At 38.9% G+C, this 20,349-nt stretch overlaps 1 protein-coding gene across 2 annotated transcripts in view; it reads left to right on the top strand.

Moving 5' to 3' along the window:
- Positions 1-12,508, top strand: part of LOC133090074 (sterile alpha motif domain-containing protein 1-like) — a 61,872-nt gene extending 49,364 nt beyond the window's left edge. For both annotated transcript variants that reach the window (XM_061188343.1, XM_061188344.1), the window contains one exon: positions 11,675-12,508. The gene's annotated coding sequence lies outside the window, so the exon portion shown is untranslated. The remainder of the gene's footprint in view (positions 1-11,674) is intronic.
- Positions 12,509-20,349: the final 7,841 nt, after the last annotated feature.

Here is a 20,349-nt window from a genome sequence, read left to right as displayed (position 1 = left end):
ATCTACAATTTACCCACCAGAAATAAATTTCAAAAGCAAAGGTAAAATACTTATTTATCCCTAAAAAAGGTTAAAGAATTAATTACCAACAGAACTTCACTACAAATGTTAAAGGACGGCCTGTAATCCCAGGGAGACTAGAGCACGTGGAAATCCGGATTTGTACAAGGAATGAAATTTATGGGAAATAAATACAGAGACAAATATAAGACTTTTTTCCGTTTAAGATTTAAATCTCTTCAGAAGATAATTGACTGCTTAAAGCAAAAATAATGACATATTTGTGGGCTTTATGACATATACAGAAGTAAAATGTGTGACAAGAATAATACTTAGGCAAGGAAAGGGTAAATGGAAGTGTATTATTGTATGGTTCTGGTTTGTTTTTTTTTTTTTTTTTGGCTTCGCTGCAGGGCATGTGGGATCTTAGTTCTCTGACCAGGAATAAAACCTGCACCCACTGCACTGGAAGCGTGGAGTCTTAACCTCTGGACCTCCAGGGAAGTCCTACTATTGTATGGTTCTTAAAGTGCCATGAAGTTTAATATTACTTGAAGGTGGTCTGTGGTTAAAGATGTATACTATAAATATTTAAGAATCTATCATTATGTAAAACAAAATTATAAAACATAATTAATTAAAAATAAAGTATAATAAGAGAAAAGAGAATGCAAACAACAGATGGGCGAGTAGAAAACAGATAGAAAAGTGTTACACACAAACATATCAATAGTAACATTAAACATAAATATTCCAAAAGACCCAACTAAATGTCAGATTGTCAAATTGGATAAAAAAACAAGACACACAATATGTTGTCTATAAGAAACCCAATAAAAATATAAATAAACGTTGCTGAAAAGTAAAAAGATAGTAAAGAATATAGCATGCTAACACTAATCCAGAGAAATTGGAAGTGGCTATATTAATAGCCATATTAATATCAATCAAGTTAGATTTCAGAATATAGAATATTACCAGGGATAGAGGACCATGTAGAAATGATAAAGGGCCAATTTATCAAGAAGATAAGACAATCCTAATTGTTTGTGTGCCAATTAACAGAGTTTCAAAATACATGAAGCAAAAAACTGATAGGTCTGCAAGAAGAAACTGACATATCTACAATATACTTGGAAATGTCAATAACAATATCTCAGTAATTGATAGAGCAAGTAGAAAGAAAATCAGTGAGGACATGGTAGACTTAAACATGAGTCTCAACCAACTTCACCTAATTGACGGTTACAGGACATCCCACAACACAACACAACACAACAGCAGAGTACAAATTCAACTTTTTCTCAAGTGCCTACAGACCATTTACAAAGTGTCGTTTACATTCTGTGTCATAAAATTAAGAAAGATTTCGGCAAAATGCAGGGTATGTACCTTATTTGTAGCCTCATTAGCATGAAACTACTGTGGAAAAGAAATCATGAGTGTGGGATCCTGGATGGAATCCTAGAGTAGAAAAGGGCATTGGTGGAAAAACTGATGAAATGCAAATGAAAGCTTTAGTTTAGTTAGTAATATTGTTACCAATGTTAATTTCCCGGTTCTGATCATTGTACTATGGTATTAAGATATTAACATTAGGGGAGGCCAGGTGAGGAATATATGGAAACTCTCTACTATTTTTGCAACTTTACTGTAGGTCAAAATAAGGCTTTTTTAAATGTAAGTCAATTTTTGCCTATTAAATTAGCTTTTGTGGACTGCTGCCAAGAACATAGTTTATGTAGTCAGAAAGACATAGGTTGCAATCCTAGCTTTATCACTTACTACCTGTGTGTCTCTGGGTAAGTTACTCAAGTCCTCTGGGCCTCCATTTTCTTAATCTCTAAAACTGAGATGATGATACCTTCATTATAAAATTGTTGTGAGAATTAGGTATGTAGGTTAAGTGCCAAGGACAATGCCTGGCACAGAGTAGGCAGCAGCAAGACTGTTTTTCTTCCCACTGCACGACTGAGTTGACCTATGTGCTATGTCCCTATCCTTTTGGAGCCCATAGTCCAAAGAGAGAAACATTCCAATCATTTCAGCTTTACATGATTTCCTTTCCTATGGCACTCATCAATCTGCCTTGTACTATTTGTGATTCAGCATTAGTGATTCTCATGAGCAGGCAAAGAGAATAAGAGAAAAGATGGCAATACACTCTACTATAGTGTGAGCTCCTTGAGAAGAGGACTAGTGTTTCTCACTTCCCTTGGTTCACCACCCAGACCTGAGTACAGGGCCTTTCACAATTGTATTGAAGTCAATAGAAAGTAGGAAAGGAAGAGTAATCTGACCACCCACCCAGACTCCTTTTCGGTAAGGCTGAGGCCGATGGCTTTTTGTTTTTGTTTTGTTTTTCATGGGAGGAGGATCTATGTCCTCTGCATCCTGGGCTGCTCCAGGCTTTTTCTTTCTTTTCCACCCCTAGTGGTTCCATGCCAGGCAAAGGGCCAGCAGGAGGATGATATTAAGGTTGATTTGTCCTCTTCCAGTCATATGGTGACGGGAATGCCTTCTATTGGGAGTTCTGTCATTTTCCTTTCTTTCCCTCTAGGCTTCAGCATGGTTTGGGAGACCTTCTGGCTTCCATCCTGTTAATCATGCAGCTTTCAGTCTGCAAGCTTGAGATGAGGGGTCCCACCCCTGGAACTTTAGCTGTTCCGATAGAGGCTTGCTGGTGGTATCTGTTCCTGCAAGCACCACATGCATGCTGCCCTCTGGGGAGAGACTGGTACCTCCTGCTGACATGCTGAATTGCCCTCTGAGGACAACGAGATGCTTACAGCCATTGCCACAAACATGTTAAGACCTCACCTCATAGGTGGGGACATGTCAGAAGCCCCTGCCCTGGCCATGCTGGCTCTGCTTCCTCCTGGATCCGTGAAGGCTGCTCCTGCCAGCGCTGAGTTGATCTGTCCTGAGTGTGAAGACTGGGTGGGTGCCATGTCCATAGCACCTGCTGTGGCTCCTATTGTTAGCGCTGCCTCCCCGGCCCCTGCTGCTGCCCCTTAGTCAGGCAGCGTAGGTTTCATGATTGCAAAAGAGTGTGTGCTTCCATAAACACAGTATGTCTGGGAGGACTACTGGATTCCTCCTTGCTCCCACCTAAGCATAACAAGAAGAGATGGCCTTAAATATCTCAGGAATCATGTGAAGTCACCTGATTCTGACCTGACCTTGATGCCCTTCTCCATAGACACTCATGACCTGTGCCAAGGGGGTAAAAACAAATAGAGAAAATGAGTGAGACCAGAAAGTCCTGCTCCCTCTCTTCCCGTAGATGAATAAGTCAAGAGTTTGACTTGAAGTCAAGTCCAGTCTCCTGTTTAATCCCCTCTCTAGTATCCATACGATGGTGATTCAAGTTTTGCTTGAATAGTTCCAGTGTTAGTAAGAGAACTGCCACAATATACCTTTATTTTATATACTTTTGTTCATATATCTGCAGAATATATTCCTAGAAGTGAGACTGCTGGCCATTTTGATAGCGACTAACAAATTGTACACATGCACACAGCTTGTACCACCTCTGATGTAGACAAAAATCAGTGCGTGACAGTCACAGGGAGATGGATTAGGACCCAAATAAAGGGAGGACTTTCTATTAGTTAAAAATGCCCCGCAACAGATCAGACTGCCTGTATTGGAATTGTAAGTGTTCAAGAATAGATTGGATGGTCAGTGTGATTTAGAAGGCATTACGACAGTGGGTATTCGAATGGAGGAGCTGGTATCTAACAAATCTCACTTTGGAAGCACTAGGAACCTTGTGGCAAGGCCTCTGAATGGTGGCTCATTTGGCCTTGAACCCTTCCAAATGCAATTCATTTTTCAAGTGAGCCCCAGAGCACCACCTGCTTCGCAGGAACCAAAACACCCTGGCCCCATTTTCTAGAGTATCTGCTAAGTCTTAACTTCTAGACTCTTCTTGTCCTCTGCCTCAAAGGAAGCTAAATCCATTGTGTCCCAGCTGGGATGGCCTGAGCACTGCTAGAACTCTCCCCTGGTGGTCTCAGGAGGTTTTCCCAATAAACAAAAAGATCTCAGGGCAACACACCAGGAGGTAAAAAGAGCAGCTAGTGGCAACCTTCAGATGGAGATGTTGTTTTTCCATGACTATGGATTGATATCTTTATTAAGTTGAAGGGCTACAGCCTACAGGGAGCCAAAGAGTGGGAGATTAGGTGGAAACAAATAGGAAGGAAAACAAATAGGCCCAGCCACATTCCACTCCTTCTGTTAAAAGAGTTACCAAGTCCTGTACATTCTACTTCACCTCTCACATCCATCTCTTTTTCTTGAGAGGTTGAGCCCTAATTCAGATTAATAAAGTACATCACTGATCTCATCATGCCTCAGCTCAAAAACCTTTAAAGGCTCCCTGCCACCTACTAAAAAAAGGTATGTGCGAATCCCTCCCTCCCTCACTCTGGCATGCAAGGCCCACTATACGTCCCCAACCTCCTTGTTTGGTGTTACTTTCCACAGTCCCCCTTACATACTCAGCCAAAGGTCTCTTCCTCCACAAAGGCTTGGTGAACCTCTGGGGCTGTGTCAGATCTCTCTTTCCTTTGAATCCATGCCATATTTGGGAGTCCTCCCATGGGGAGGCCCCTAACAGCTTGGGTTCCATGTCAGAGTGTATTATTTGCAATACTGCCTTGTTCTGCTGTATCATTCTTAAAGGGAGGGACTGAAATGCCTAGACTCACCTGGTCAGCTCTAAGGTCTTTGTAGGCTTGAGCCATTTGAACCATGTAATGCAGTAACACAGATTTATTGCTTAAGACTATATTTTGTCAAGACAGATGAAAAGACACATTATCTCTTGTCCCAGTTTCCTTAACAGCCTCATAAGGGTCTGTTTCCCTAGCACCTACAAGCACAGCACCTACTAAATGCAGTTAACCCATACATAGTGCCCTTTTAGACAAAGGGGCCCTCTGGGCAGACACAGCCCCTCAGACACATAGTTTGGCTAGTAGACAGGTGCCCTTTCCTCCAGGCTATGGCAAGCCAGCACCAGGATGACTACACAGCTTGATGAAAGTAATGCAGCCTGGATTGTATACTCTTACCCTCACCTCTGAACCAGGTGCCCTTGTGCAGTGAGCAACCTACACAACATTATGGGACGGTCTTACCGGCCCTAGAGTGACTCACAGGCCTCAGACTTGAATTACCCCACCTTTTCCGCCCCAAGCCTATTGCAGTTCACTTGCTCAACCCCCTGAGCAGCTTCGCTTTCCCTGTAGACCAGAGGTCAGCCAACCATGGGCTACATCCAGCCCACTGCCTGTTTTGCAAATAAAGTTTTACTGGAGAACAGGCACATTCATTCTTTCACACATTGTCAATGGCTGTTTTTGTGCCACCATGGCAGAGCTGAGTGGCTGTGATAGAGACCACATGGCTTCACAAAGACTAAAATGTTATCTTGCTTTTTACAGAAAAAGTTTGCCTACCCTGTCCTAAACCTTTGCGTGTCTGGATCTCAGTTCACCAAAGGAGCCCCCAGGTCTCATGTTTTTTATGTTATTACTGAGAGCCTATTTGTTTATTGTTGGTCTCTGCTCTTTTGTCCCAACTACCTGAGCAAGGGCATGTGTTCCTCGTGACACCCAGTGGTCATACTGAGCCCTCCTTCTCTAAAGCTGACTTCAATCTGAGCAACCCTGACTTCAGTCTGTCTAGCCAGATGGGTTGTAGAGAGCTGTGTAAAGTTTCCATTAGTTTATCAGCAGTATCTTTGTCAAGCTTTTTTTTAAAACCACGTTTCGTTAACAAAAGACAGTCATTGTGCCCTGTCTTTCCAAGACTTCTCAAAGCCTGTTTTTTTTTAAAATATTTATTTATTTATTTATTTATTTGGTTGCACTGGGTCTTAGTTGTGGCAGGTGGAGCTCCTTTGTTGTGGCTTGCCAGCTCCTTAGTTGTGGCACACGGGCTCCTTAGTTGTGGCATGCAAACTCTTAGTTGTGGCATGCATGTGGGATCTAGTTCCCTGACTAGGGATCGAACCTGGGCCCCCTGCATTGGAAGCACGGAGTCTTAACCACTGTGCCACCAGGGAAGTCCCCCAAATCCTGTTTTAATTTTGTGTCTTAAATCGGGATAAGCCAGTGCTCTGGAGAAAACACATATGCTGCTAAGTCCTCTTCTTTTCCCAAGTTGGTCAGCCTGACACCTTGCAAGTGCATTGTCTCCAGCTGTTAGGTTGATGAATTCTCCCACACTGGGACCCATATAAGTCCATTCCCGCTACAGGAATTTCCAGACAGGACAGGGAGAATGACATTAGCTGCCTCAACAACTGACTTGGTGAGGATTAGAATCAGAGACTCAAACACCATGGGAACTCAGAATCACAGAGCCACCGAACTTAAGCTGCGGAACAGAGTTCACCCGATAGAATGCATTGCCTTTACTTCAAGACATAAAGACATCTTTTCCTGATCGGGGGTATATTTTATCTCCTTTACAATTTTGATTTAGTGGAAATGAGTATATTGTCACTCAACAGAGAAACATGCCATTATTCAATGACTGCTGATATTTAGGCTGAAATAATTATTATATGTTCCTAGTGAATTGAACTTTTTACAATTGCAAGGTGTCTCTTCATAAGTCTAGTTATACTTAATGCTATAAAGTCTACTTTGACTAATTTTAGCAAGCCACCCAAGCTCTCCTTTTGTTAGACTTTATATGGGGCTTTTCCCCCCAAACCTTTTAACCTAAATTTTTAGTTTGCTTTATATTTAAGTTATGTATGTCTCACATAAGGAACATGTAGTTCAGTATCTTACTCAGTCTAACAATCTTTACATCTACTTGGTGTAGTCTGTTTACACTCAATAGAATCAATGTTTATTTTGGTTTAGCTTCATCATCTCAATATTTGTTTCCTATTTCACTTATCTATTGTTTAGTTACGCTTAACTTTTTAACATCAAATCATAATACAGCACTGTGGGTAAAAGCATTGGCTCTGGAGTCAGGCAGTTTGGGAACATTTCCTAGTTCCACTACTTGCTAGGTGTGACCCTAACCATGTTTCTGAACCTCTCTAAGCTTCATTTGCTTAACAGGAAAATGGGATGATAATAGCAATTATCATAACTATCTGACAGGAGAGAGTTAGTTTTTAAAAATCTCAGGTAAAAAACATTTGATATGTTTTATCGTAATGTTTATATAATACACTTTCTATTAATCTTACCTATTATTTTATTAAACAGTAAACATAATTTCTAAAGCCAATACATTTCCATAGCTCCCCTGACATAGAACGTAGGCGCTGCATCTGCTACCCTCTGTCACATTCCATATCAGTGTTTTCTGATAATTTAGATTGACATTTGTATTTCTTTTCCACAAAGAAAAATTAGCTCTTAAAATTTTTATCAGATTTTTGTGCATGACTTCTTGTCTCTTACATTATCCTCTTGGATTCTGTAGCATATGCTGTCGGTGCCCTGTCCCATATTCGCTTGGCCCACCTGGGTTCAGCAGTAACTGCAAGAGATATTTGCCCTGGCAGCTTTCCACATCAGGCGCCTTGATCTCTCTTCTCTGCCTGAGAGCTTTCTCAAGCACCAGGGGTGCTTTCTCAGCTGCTAGAAGGAGCAGCCAGAAGTGCAGGGAATGACAATCAGTGGATAAATGTCACAGCGTCCCTGTCCTCTGTTAGTGTGATTCTGAGCCATTTTTCTCACACGTGTTCAGAGAGTTCCAATTTTCCACAATATTAACCTGCTCATTAATGTATTTTCCTTAGCTTTTTTCCCACCCTTGTCTCGCTTTCCCAGTTTCCTCATTTGTGTTTCCTAGGATCATCTTCCAAATAAATACTTACATCCAAGTCCTTCTCAAATTGAGATTATCATGTTTTTTCTCCTTTGTCTCTTACATTGTGGTAGTTTTCAATAATTTTAGTTTCAAATATTAATAAACATTGCATTCTGAAAATAAACTTAATATGGTTGTGACACACAGAGAGATCAATAGATAAGTTGATTTATTTTGTTAACATGGTACCCTATAATTTTCATTTCTTGTAATGTCTTATCAAGTTTGGGCATCAAAGTTACATTGCCCTTACAAAATGTGGTGAAGGGTATCCATATTTTTCTATTCTCTAGAAAAGTTTGTGGGAGATTTTTGTTTCTTCCATTTTAAATGCTTAGAAGAATTCCTCATGAAAGTCATCTGGACCTGTAGCTTTCTTTATGGGATGATTTTTATTTTTTTATTTTTTTTCAATGAGAAATTGATTTATTGATTGATTGATTGATTGATTGATGGCCACGCCCCCACAGCTTGCAGGTTCTTAGTTTCTCAGCCAGGGATGGAAAACCCATGCTCTGCAGTGAGAGCACAGAGTCCTAACCACTGGGCCGCCAGGGAATTCCCTGGGATGATTTTTAATGTTTCATTTAGTTGCTTTAATAGATAGACTTGTTCAGATTTTCTGTTTTTTCATGAATTGGTTTTAGCAAGTCACATTTTCTAGGAATTAATACATTTCATCTAAGGTGTCAAACTTATTGTCAAACTAGTTCACAATATCTTCATATGAATTTTGTAATCCCTGTGGCATATTTTCTCTCTTTTCTAGCCCTTCTAAGGATTTATTAATTTTTAAAATTTTTTTGTCATAACAATGGTGTTTTGCACATGAGAGGAGGCAAACTTAGCTTACTGTTCCCTATTTAACCATAATTCCAATTATTTTTAATGACTCATTTACTCAAGTCAGGGCAGAAAAAAATGGAAAATTTTCTCAAAGAGATTACCTTTCACAAAGGATGTAAATCAACTCTAATGGCTTCTGAAGTGAAAATTTCTGAAGCTCCCACTCTGTGCTTTCCCTCACTTCCCCCCAGCATTTTGCCCTAGAGAGATAGTCACACACAGGCTCTTTATTGGAGCCAGAATTTAAATCATAGCTTAAATATCTTTCTGTTTTCCTCATTAAACCTCCTCCACTGGTATCCAGGTTGAACTCCCTACTTCCAGGAAAAACCACCCTATTTCACCTGAACTGTCCAACTTGACCAATCTTATTCCAGCCTTTTTTTATTTAAATGGGGACAAGAATCACATCTCAGAATTGCAGTAAGGATTAGAGATAATCTATCAAAAGTAACAAGCATAGTACTTGATTCTTAGTTGTACCATAAATAGTAGTTATTATTATTGCTTTCCGTGCTTGATTCCCCCGCTTCAACACACTAGACTGTAAGCCCATAATGAGATGGGCAGTGTTTTATCTACCTATGTAAATCTCTCCTTTGTGGTCAGTAACTGGCACAAAATAGACATATATTTTTTGTCTGAGAGTCTGAATTGAAGTCCTGATCTTCCAATAAAAATTTTGTCCCTTAGACTCTTGGAACCACTACAAAGTTTCACAATTTAATAAAGGTACTACGATTATTTCCTGTATTATATAAGAGGGCATGGTTGAGTGATAAGGCATGGACATATCGCCAGCACTGTGATATGCCTAGTGCATATTAGATAGTTAATTTTTAAAAATTTGATTGCATGTTGATGGGGTAGAGAAGAAAAAAAAACTCCCCTACAGAATTTGAGCTATTTTCAAATATGTGCTTTAGCAGCACTATGCCTGGCCTATAAGGATATTCAGTGTTTTCAAATACAGTATTACTCTTTTATTTTATAAAGAGGTCTTTCAAATCAGTAATTAAAAAGAACAGGTGAAAAGACCAGCAGAAAAGAAAACCAAGAAAATTTACAAAATGTGTATCTGAATATTCAACATAAGTAATATTCAGAAACTACAGACTTACAGAAGAGGAAATTCTATCTATATACAATTAAATAAACTCAAATAGACAAAGAAACAGCTTGAAGATCTTATGTAGAACTGGTGAGGGTGCAGGGAAGAACATTCCCTTATAAAATGATGGCATGTTGGCACAATATTTCTGAGAAGAACAATTGGAAAATGCATGTCAAAAGTTTAAAAATTAAACAATACTCTTTGACACAGCATCTCCTTTCTTAGGAAATTATTGCAAAGAAATTATCAGACCACTGTATAGGGATATAGATGCAAAATGTTATTACTTAGGGAAATAAAAAGCAAAAACAAAATAGACCTTTTTAGCAGGGAATGTTACAGAGACAATGCACTGAAGGAAAAATGTCAACAATTAAGGAAACTTTTATATCTTAATTACTGATGGGTATTAATGGATTTTCTTCCAAACACTCAAAAACAAAAGAATAAAAATAACAATTATTATGATCACCAGATGGCAGTGTGGCTTTTTTTTCAAATGGAGCACTTTGCCATTGGTTCCAGGTTGTCACTTCAGAAGTTCACAACTTTCTTAGCCAACCAAGATTTGTAGTGTTAGTATTGATATCAAAACTGAGAGTTATAAGGGAACAAGAACTTACCTAGTTCTGACTCCTCATATCCTTTCCATGCCTGACTTGCAGGAATCCCCTTTATAGTATCACTCACTATGGTTAACTCCAGCACATTAGAACACCTCCTACTGAAGCTGCCCACTGAGATGTTAGGGAACTTTGTACTTTGAAGTTCTTCTTTAAATGAAAATATACCCCCAGTGAGCCAAGTCAGCTCTGGTTTCTGGCACCACAGAGAACTCTCCCCTTCAGAATTTGGAAATATTTGAAGATAGCTAGCACTGTTTTCCCACATTTAATCTTATTATTTTTTCCAGGTGGAAAAGTTCCCAGTTTTCTGCTTTTCTCATGTTTCTGCATTGCTTTAGTTTTCTCTTTGTATTCTGCTGTCATTCCCACATTTTCCAGGCAACCATGTAGCTAGTGCTTAGAGCATGGGTCTTTGGAACCCTGACACCAATGCTTCCTACTTGTATGTGCTTGGGCACATTACTTAAACACTCTGTCTTTCAGATTTTTCAACTGTGAATTAGGAAAATAATAGAACCTATGACCTCATAGGTTGGTGGTGAGGATAAATAGGACAATTTGTGAAAAGTAGACAGCACGATGCCTGGCACACAAGAAGTGCTCAATTTGTGTTAGCTAGAACTAAACTTCTGTTTTCTGTAAAATAATACTCAGCTCATAAGTTATCATGGGAATCTAATGAGAATGTCAGTTAACTGCCTAACACAGCATCTGGTGCTCAGTAAGCATGACACAGGAGAGCCGGTGTGCAGGGGTGCCTAAGGCCTCCCTGACTCAAGACTAATGAAAACATAAATGATGGCAAGAGTGGTGGTTTGGTTTTTTGTTTCCTTGTTTTGTGAGACTTTATTTTTTTTAAGGTAGTTTTATATTTGAAGTGAAATGAAAAGGAAGGCAGAGAAATTTCTCATAGACTCCCCTGTCCGCACACCTGCACAGCCTCCCCCATTATCAACATTTCTCATCAGAGGGGCACACTTGTTGCAATTGATGAACCGACATTGAACATCATAATCACTCCAAATCCATAGTTTACATTACGGTTCACTCTTGGTGTTGCAGTTTCTGTCTACTATAATATTCCTCCTCCCTAAAGAATGTCCTTAACATTTTTCTAGCACATTCTGCTGGTAGTGAATTCTCTCAACTTTTATTTGTCTCATAGAGTCTTTGTTTTACCTTTCAAGTAGTCCTGTTTCTGACTAAAAACCTATGTGTGATTTTTTTTCAGATCTGGCCATAGGCAATTACAAAGTCTTTCTGGACCTGAAACATAGACTGCCAGATATTTCTCCAGCAAAGATGGGTTTATTCAGGATCAGCAGAGAATTGCAATTCGGGATCTGCAACCATGGCAAGCCACATGCAAGTCCCCACACAGCAAAAGAAGAAAAGGGGAAAAGGAAGTTGGGAGGGCTGCAGTTAACAAAGAGTCCGTGGCTTTTCTTTGGCTGAGTCCTTGCCTGGAAAGGAGAGGAGACTTCTTGCTCTTGGGCTCTGCAGTGGTGCTGGGTGTGAGAGCTCCCCTTTCTGGTCTCCCAACTCTATTTAATGGAGGTTTCTGTTTATTAATTTTTTATAGCTTTATCTGGCTGCCCTCCCCACACCAGACTTGGAGCACAGCCTGTGCATTGCAGTCTCTGAAAGGAATTGCAGTCAATGACGCAGGCCCACCCCCCCGATCCCCCCCACCCCGTCCACCTATGCTCGTATGTATATCTGCATTCCTAGTTCAAGTGCCTCTGGAGGCCTCTTCACTGGGGCTCTTGGCAGAAGCCTTCGTCAGACACTTCTGCCGAAACCGCTTTGTTGGGAAGAGGGGAGGGAACCTTGAAGCCATGTTCTCCGCACTGACTCAGCACTCAGTACTTTTCCAAGTCTAGCCTACTCTCCCTGCCCCTGGCTTCCAGGTCCATGAAATTGCGGGAGCTTTCTGATCAGGGCTCCCTCAGCAGTGAGACAAGCCCCACATCTGTGCTAATCCACTTAACCCTTAACTGACGCACCATTCCTTGAGGGAAAATGGAATGGAGGAGTCAGTGCTTTCTCCTGTTTAGCCTCTTGCTTGTACTATGACAGTAAGTGATTAAAAACTTGTCTGTTATTTTCATTTTGCCTTGTTGTCTTAATTGGATACTCCAACACCTGGCAGCTCAGCTGTCTCTAGCTCATCTGAGCTCCTGACACCTTGACTTCGAAGATATTTTTATCGTGACTAGAATTCTGGGTTGACAGTTTTGAGATTCAGAACTTTAAAGATGTCACACCATTGTCTTCCAGTTATGACACGTATTTCTTATCTTTATTCCTCTGATTTAATGTCTTTATTTTCTCGATGTCTTCAAGATTTTCTCTTTATCATTGATTGTCAGCAGTTCAAAAATGATGAGTTTAGATTTGTGGGTGGAGTTGTTTATTTGGTTGGTTATTTGGGGTTTTTGTTGTCTATATTGCTCATTATTTATTCTACCTGAGGTTTTCCAGACATGGACCTTTGGCTTGATATTTTTCATTGTTTTTGGAAAATTCTTAGTCATTATCTCTTCAAATATTACTTCTACCTTGTTCTCTACTTTCTTCTGCCTGTAGGACTCCAGTTACATTTATGTTTGTCTGTTTGTCAAAATGAAAAATCATCTAATGACTGCTGGATTTATTGTGCCAATAATTTGTTTTAATTCTTATATATACATTCATGGGTAAAAAGACACTCTAGTGTGCCTTTCTTATCCTGTCTTCATCTGGTTTTGTTATCAAGTTAAACTAGCTTCACAGAATAAATTAAGATGTAGTTCCCTCCTTTTTCATATTCAGAGATTTTGTAAAGGATTGGAATTAACTCTTTTTGAAATTGTTGGAGAATTGCCTATATAACTGCTGTACTTGTGTTTCCTATAAGAGAAGATAATAACTATTTTTGCAGTTTCATTTATTGTTATAGGACTATTTAGGTTTTTTATTCTTGGTATATTTTAGTAAGTTATATTTTCTCAGGAATAGTCATTTCATCTAAGCTGTTGAATTATCAATATAAATTATTTGATGGTACTCTCTTACTATATTTTAATCTATACTGGATTGGTAGTTATGTATTTTTAAAATTCTCTTTTGGCTTTCTTGATTCTCTCCATTTTACCTTTGTTTTCTAAATCAATCATTTTTATTAGTTTCCTTTGTTTTCTTAATCTACTCTTAGTGCCTTCCCACTGCTTTATCGGGAATAATTTTGTTGTATGTTTCTTACCTTCTTTATTTGGACTCACTATTATTTTGCAGTCTCCATTCCTAATATAATAAGCCATAAGTATAAATTAAAATATACAAAACCAAAAAGTTTTTGATACATGATTTATTAACAATCATTAATTCATTTATATATCAATTGGCATGATTTCTTCTTTGACCCATGGGTTATTTATAAACGTGCCTTTAATTTGCAAACATATTAGGGATTAAAGTCACCTTTCTTGTTACTAACTTCTAATTGTGTTGTGGTCAATAAACATGATCTGTAATGATGCCTCTTCTTTGAAATTTGTGAAGATGAGCTTATGACCTAGCTAGTACAGAATCAATTTTTGTAAATGTGTTTTATAGCCTTGAGAAGAATGTGTGTTCTTTAACTGCTAGATACAGATGTCTATATATCTATATTAGCTCAAGATAAGATTACTCGTGTGATTCTAATCTCCTTGACTTGTCGATAATGGGAAGATATGTTTAACTATTCCATTCTGACAGTGGGTTTCTTAGTTTCTCTCTGTGATTCTATTATTTTGTGTGTTATCAACTTTAAAGCTCTTTTATTAGGTACCTATATGTTTGGAAGTGATGTATCTTCCTAAAGAATTAAATTCTTTGTCATTTCGTACTTACTCCCCTATGCCTAATGATGTGTTTCATCTTAAAACATTTTCATAATGTAAAATAGTCACACCAGTTATTTGGTTTAGGTTACTTTTTTGCTGACATATTTTTCCATTCTTCTATTTTCAAAATTTCTATGATCATATGTTTTGGGTTTGGCTATTGTAAATAGCATGAAGTTCAAGTTTTAAAAAATCTAATATGACCATTCATGTCTTACTAATTGTAAGTTTAATACACTGGCCTTTTAGTATTTTTTTTTATATTTGACATATTACCATTTAACCATTTTACGTTTTAATTGATAGTAGTACCATTTAAAATACTTCCCCCCCCCTTTTTTTTATTGCATCAGTTTATTTTCTTATTCCACTTCTCTCTCTGATTTGTAAATTATGCTCTCTAATCTTTGTCTGGTTACACTTGAAATCTTAGCATGCATTCTTTTTTTTTTATTTTTTTAACATCTTTTATTGGAGCAATTGTATACTTGCTTTACAATGGTGTGTTAGTTTCTGCTGTATAACAAAGTGAATCAGCTATACATATACATACATCCCCATATCTCCTCCCTCTTACATCTCCCTCCCTCCCACCCTCCCTATCCCACCCCTCTAGGTGGACACAAAGCACCAAGCTGATCTCCCTGTGCTATGCAGCTGCTTCCCACTAGCTATCTATTTTACATTTGGTAGTGTACATATGTCCATGCCACTCTCTCACTTCGTCCCAGCTTACCCTTCCCCTTCCCCATGTCCTCAAGTCCATTCTCTACGTCTGTGTCTTTATTCCTGTCCTGCCCCTAGGTTCTTCAGAACCTTTTTTTAAGATTCCATATATATGCGTTAGCATATGGTATTTGTTTTTCTCTTTCTGACTTACTTCACTCTGTATGACAGGCTCTAGGTCCATCCACCTCACTACAAATAACTCAATCTCGTTTCTTTTTATGGCTCAGTAATATTCCATTGTATGTATGTGCCACATCTTCTTTATCCATTCATATGTCAATGGACACTCAGGTTGCTTCCATGTCCTGGCTATTTGTAAATAGAGCTGCAATGAACATTGTGGTACATGACTCTTTTTTTTTTTTTTTTTAACATCTTTATTGGAGTATAATTGCTTTACAATGGTGTGTTAGTTTCTGCTTTATAACAAAGTGAATTAGTTATACATATACATATGTCCCCATATCTCTTCCCTCTTGCATCTCCCTCCCTCCCACCCTCCCTATCCCACCCCTCTAGGTGGTCACAAAGCACCGAGCTGATCTCCCTGTGCTATGCGGCTGCTTCCCACTAGCTATCTATTTTACATTTGGTAGTGTATATATGTCCATGCCACTCTCTCACCCTGTCACATCTTACCCTTCCCCCTCCCCATATCCTCAAGTCCAGTCTCTAGTAGGTCTGTGTCTTTATTCCCGTCTTGCGCCTAGGTTCTTCATGACCTTTTTTTTTTTTTTTTCCTTAGATTCCATATATATGTGTTAGCATACTGTATTTGTTTTTCTCTTTCTGACTTACTTCACTCTGTATGACAGACTCTAACTCCATCCACCTCACTACAAATACCTCCATTTCATTTCTTTTTATGGCTGAGTAATATTCCATTGTATATATGTGCCACATCTTCTTTATCCATTTTCATCCGATGATGGACACTTAGGTTGCTTCCATGTCCTGGCTATTGTAAATAGAGCTGCAATGAACATTTCGGTACATGACTCTTTTTGAATTACGGTTTTCTCAGGGTATATGCCCAGTAGTGGGATTGCTAGGTCATATGGTTGTCCTATTTTTAGTTTTTTGAGAAACCTCCATACTGTTCTCCATAGTGGCTGTATCAATTTACATTCCCACCAACAGTGTAAGGGGGTTCCCTTTTCTCCACACCCTCTCCAGCATTTATTGTTTGCAGGTTTGTTGATGATGGCCATTCTGACTGGTGTGAGGTGATACCTCATTGTAGTTTTGATTTGCATTTCTCTAATTAGTGATGTTGAGCATCCTTTCATGCGTTTGTTGGCAATCTGTATATCTTCTTTGGAGAAATGTCTATTTAGGTCTTCTGCCCATTTTTGGATTGGGTTCTTTGTTTTTTTGATATTGAGCAGCTTGTATATTTCGGAGATTAATCCTTTGTCAGTTGCTTCATTTGCAAATATTTTCTCCCATTCTGAGGACTGTCTTTTCGTCTTGTTTATGGTTTCCTTTGCTGTGGAAAATTAGCGTGCATTCTTAAGTCATTGAATTTTAAACAATAATTTGACATTCCTCCCTTCCCTTTCCATTCTGTAGACTGTTTTAGTCTCTTATATTTAGATGTTACTACCACTATTATATAAAAATCTTTCTGTTAGTTGTTTCTACATATTCACCAGTTTATTGTTTTCATAGACCATACATCCTTCTAGGATCATTTCCCATCTCCTTAAAGTGCAATTTCCACATTATCTATGGATTTAGAGAATTCCACATCTCTTTAAAGTCCTTTTACATTCCTAGTTGTAATATTTATAAATATTCTTTCTAAGTTCACCAATTACCTTAGTAGTGCCAAAGCCAATGGACATTCACCAATTACCTTAGTAGCACCAAAACCAATGGACATTTTCTTTATATGTTGCTTCATCTTTATTAGGTATTTGACACTTATACTTCCTTAAAGATCCATCATTGGATTTTGTATGTCAGCTCTCACTTACTTTCATCTATCATTTTTAGTCACTGTTTAGTTTCATGTAATGCTTCTGATGCTTCACATGCTTCCCCAAAATCATGTTTTATACAGCTCTATCCTAGGCTCTCTTTTTCTTCATGGAACAAATACTTAAGTATAATATGCAGCCCCTGATGAAATTTTTAAAATGAAAAGCTTTGAATAACATGTTAATAAATCAGAAACTATATTCTTAGTCTAGATCTCTTTGATAAGGTCCAAACATACATCTTAAGTATGTACTGGACATCTCCAATCAGATTAATGAAAGCCACCAGAGATCCAAATTTTCTACAGCTGAACTCATTGTCCACCAAACTCTGCTTTTATTCCTCAGCTCAGTGTACCATACCTTTACCCATCTAACTGAATAATCCAGAATCTTGAGAATTATCCTACATTCTCTCTCAAGTCCAGGGTGATAAATCAATAAATTATCTTCAGTCATCACTATACAGTGTCTCAAACTTCCTGTTCCCACTGCCTCTGACTTCTTTCTGGGATTACAGCATGCTGTCCTTACTCACCAGCCTGTTGCCACAGTGGCCACTGAATACGTGTGCCTTCCACGCTGCATCCCAGGCAATCTTCTCAAAACTTAAGTTTTTCAATGGCTCCTACTGCCTAACAGAGGTGAAGTTTGGTTTGGATCTCTTGATAATTGACATATTACTTTAGTTACCAACATTTAAAAATTATATTTTACTTACCTTCTGGATTTGAGTGTCTCTTGATAACCCCGATGGCCTGGCAACACTGAACCTACATTGCTACATGGCAACATTTGGCTGGACTGATTAGCAGCTGCCCAAATTTCACTGAGCTTGCATGTCACTTAACAGTTAGTCTCTGACTTAAAGATTAAAACCAAAACTCTGTGACTTAGAACATAAAGTACTTTGTAATATTGATGCTTCCTAACTTTCTGTTACTGCTCACACGGTTTCACATACTTTCTTTTGTCTCCAGCCAAAAAGTACCAATCATTTTTTGTATAAACATGCCACGATGTTGGATACATATGTACCTTCAAACTTGCTGTTTCTTCTGTCTAGAATGCCCTTCACTCTTGTCTCCATCTAGTGAATTACTACTCCATTTTAAAAATTCAAGTCAAGAGTCATTTTTTCTGGATGACTTTCTCACACGTGGTCCATTGCATGCACAACTTTTCCTCTGTTCCCCTGCAGTACCTTGCACATATCTATTTTATAAAGTGTGAGGCATACCCCTGCATGGCCATTGTTGATTTGGGTGACTGTCTACACTCTTTAGATTCTTTTCATAAGTAGGGAGGGAAAAAGGAGCAAAAAGGGTAGGCTTTAATTGTAATTATGTTTCGAGCCCTGAGTTTGCTCAGTTCTTAACACTTGGTTAGTGCTCAATAACTTTGTCAAATGAATGAGTTTTCACTGATTTAGGAATTCTAGGAGTTTAATGGTGAAGATGGGGAAAATGTAGATATAAGTGGAAGATAACAGAGAGGAGAGAGGAATACACAACAGAGGAAAGGAAGTGGGAGGAAGATGGAGAGAACAAGGGAGCAAAGCAGGTGATTATAGTCATGGGCCCATCGCCATGCGTTCTGTTCTCTCAAGTTTTTCTGTAGTGTTTTAAGATCAAAATAAATTCTGAAACTTCCTTCTTTCTCCTATTTTTGATCCAGCTACTACTGTTTTAACACTGCAACTGAAATTGCTATCCTGGGGTACTTCCTTTGCATAAAGATCACTGACAAACAGAAAGGCATTCTTTGTTTGCAATAACTAAACAAAATAATAATATAGCCAGAACTGTTTGAGTTCCTAGAAAATGACAAGTAGTGTATGTAAAAGTAGTCACAAATACTTACATAGAAACTACTATCATTCTTCTAAATCCCTTTATGTATATATCTCAAATAGTATTCACATACACCCTATAGAGTCTCATACTATTAATATCATCATTTTTATCTTACAGATGATGAAACTGAGGCACAGAGAGGTTAAGTAAGTTGTCCAAGGATCACAGCTAATAGCTGGAGTAGCCTGTGGGTAAAAGCAGGCTGTCTGGTTTGAGGTCAGTGTTCTCAACCACTAAATCACACTGCTTATCAATGAACATGAGTTGAAAAAACATAACTTAGCAGGTCCAAAAATTCAGCAGTTAAATGAAAATGAGAATTACAGATATAAAATTAAAGAAAAACTGAAGTGTTGGAAGAAATGGAGAGAATAACATAATGGGATATTTACAGACATACTGACAAAGTGTGTATGGAAGACACAGAAATATCTGCAGCTACGAGGTGATCCCTCTCCCCTTCATGCCCATGTCCACCACCATGTCCACCACCTCCCCCTTGACCACTCCCATTCAGAGGCTAGTCTCCTGCCTCCACCAGTTTTAATTATTACACTCTTACTGCTCAGAGCAAGACTGACATGTAACTTCATCCCAACCGCTCTCTGAGCTGAACATTGTGGTGATTTCTCCCAGCTGCTACTTTCTGGGAGTCCATTTGTGGTTGAATTGGCTCATATTTTAAGAGCTCAATCTGTGTCAGCATGACTGAGAGCCCCTGTCCCCCACCTTCCCATCAGTAGCTGGACAATCACCGTCTGATCAGATCTGGTGAATATACTGCAATTAAGATCTCTTTGTATTGTGTTATTATCCACGGTATTGAAACTTTAATTTCACAGAAGTTCACAGAATTAGAAAAGTAACTATATGTGCTTATAAGAAATGACAGTCCTGACTGATAGGCCTGGCCGAAATAATTTCTTCAACTCCTTGATGGTCCCCATTACTGCTTGATTCAGGGGCTGGTCAAGGATCCTTAGTATAAGTGCACGCTCCCCAGAAAATTCAGTATCCAAAAGCTCCATACATTAGAGGAATTTATGAAAAAGGCTACTTTTCCCAAGTCATCATATAGGAGTCGTTGAGCTTATTTTGTCTCCAGATAAGGACAGCATTGACCCTCTGCTGGGAGCTGTTCTCAGGTTCCTGAAATTGGCTGGACCCTCCCAGAAAGAAATACAAAAAGAGAAGCAGGTCCTCCCACCTCCACAGGAGGAAGAAAGGAGTGGCTTGGATTTTGGTGCCTAGAACAGAAAACCTCCAGCAGCTACCGCTGCCAAACACACTGTACTCAGGCCCAGACTGTTAATGGCCAGGACAGCCCCGAAGCACCTTCCAGTGCTGGGCTCAGGGGCTCGCCGATGTCCTCCTGGTAAGGTACTAAGCTGCAGCAAGAGAGCCCTGGGAAAAGATCAGGAGGGGCATGGGATGGTTTGTGTCTTTAGTTTGGAGTTTCAATATGATACA

Source organism: Eubalaena glacialis, chromosome 4 (assembly GCF_028564815.1).
Source record: "Eubalaena glacialis isolate mEubGla1 chromosome 4, mEubGla1.1.hap2.+ XY, whole genome shotgun sequence".
NCBI classification, from domain to species: Eukaryota; Metazoa; Chordata; class Mammalia; order Artiodactyla; family Balaenidae; genus Eubalaena; species Eubalaena glacialis.
Note: the sequence above shows the minus strand (reverse complement) of the source record. Positions and strands in the feature narration are given on the sequence as shown.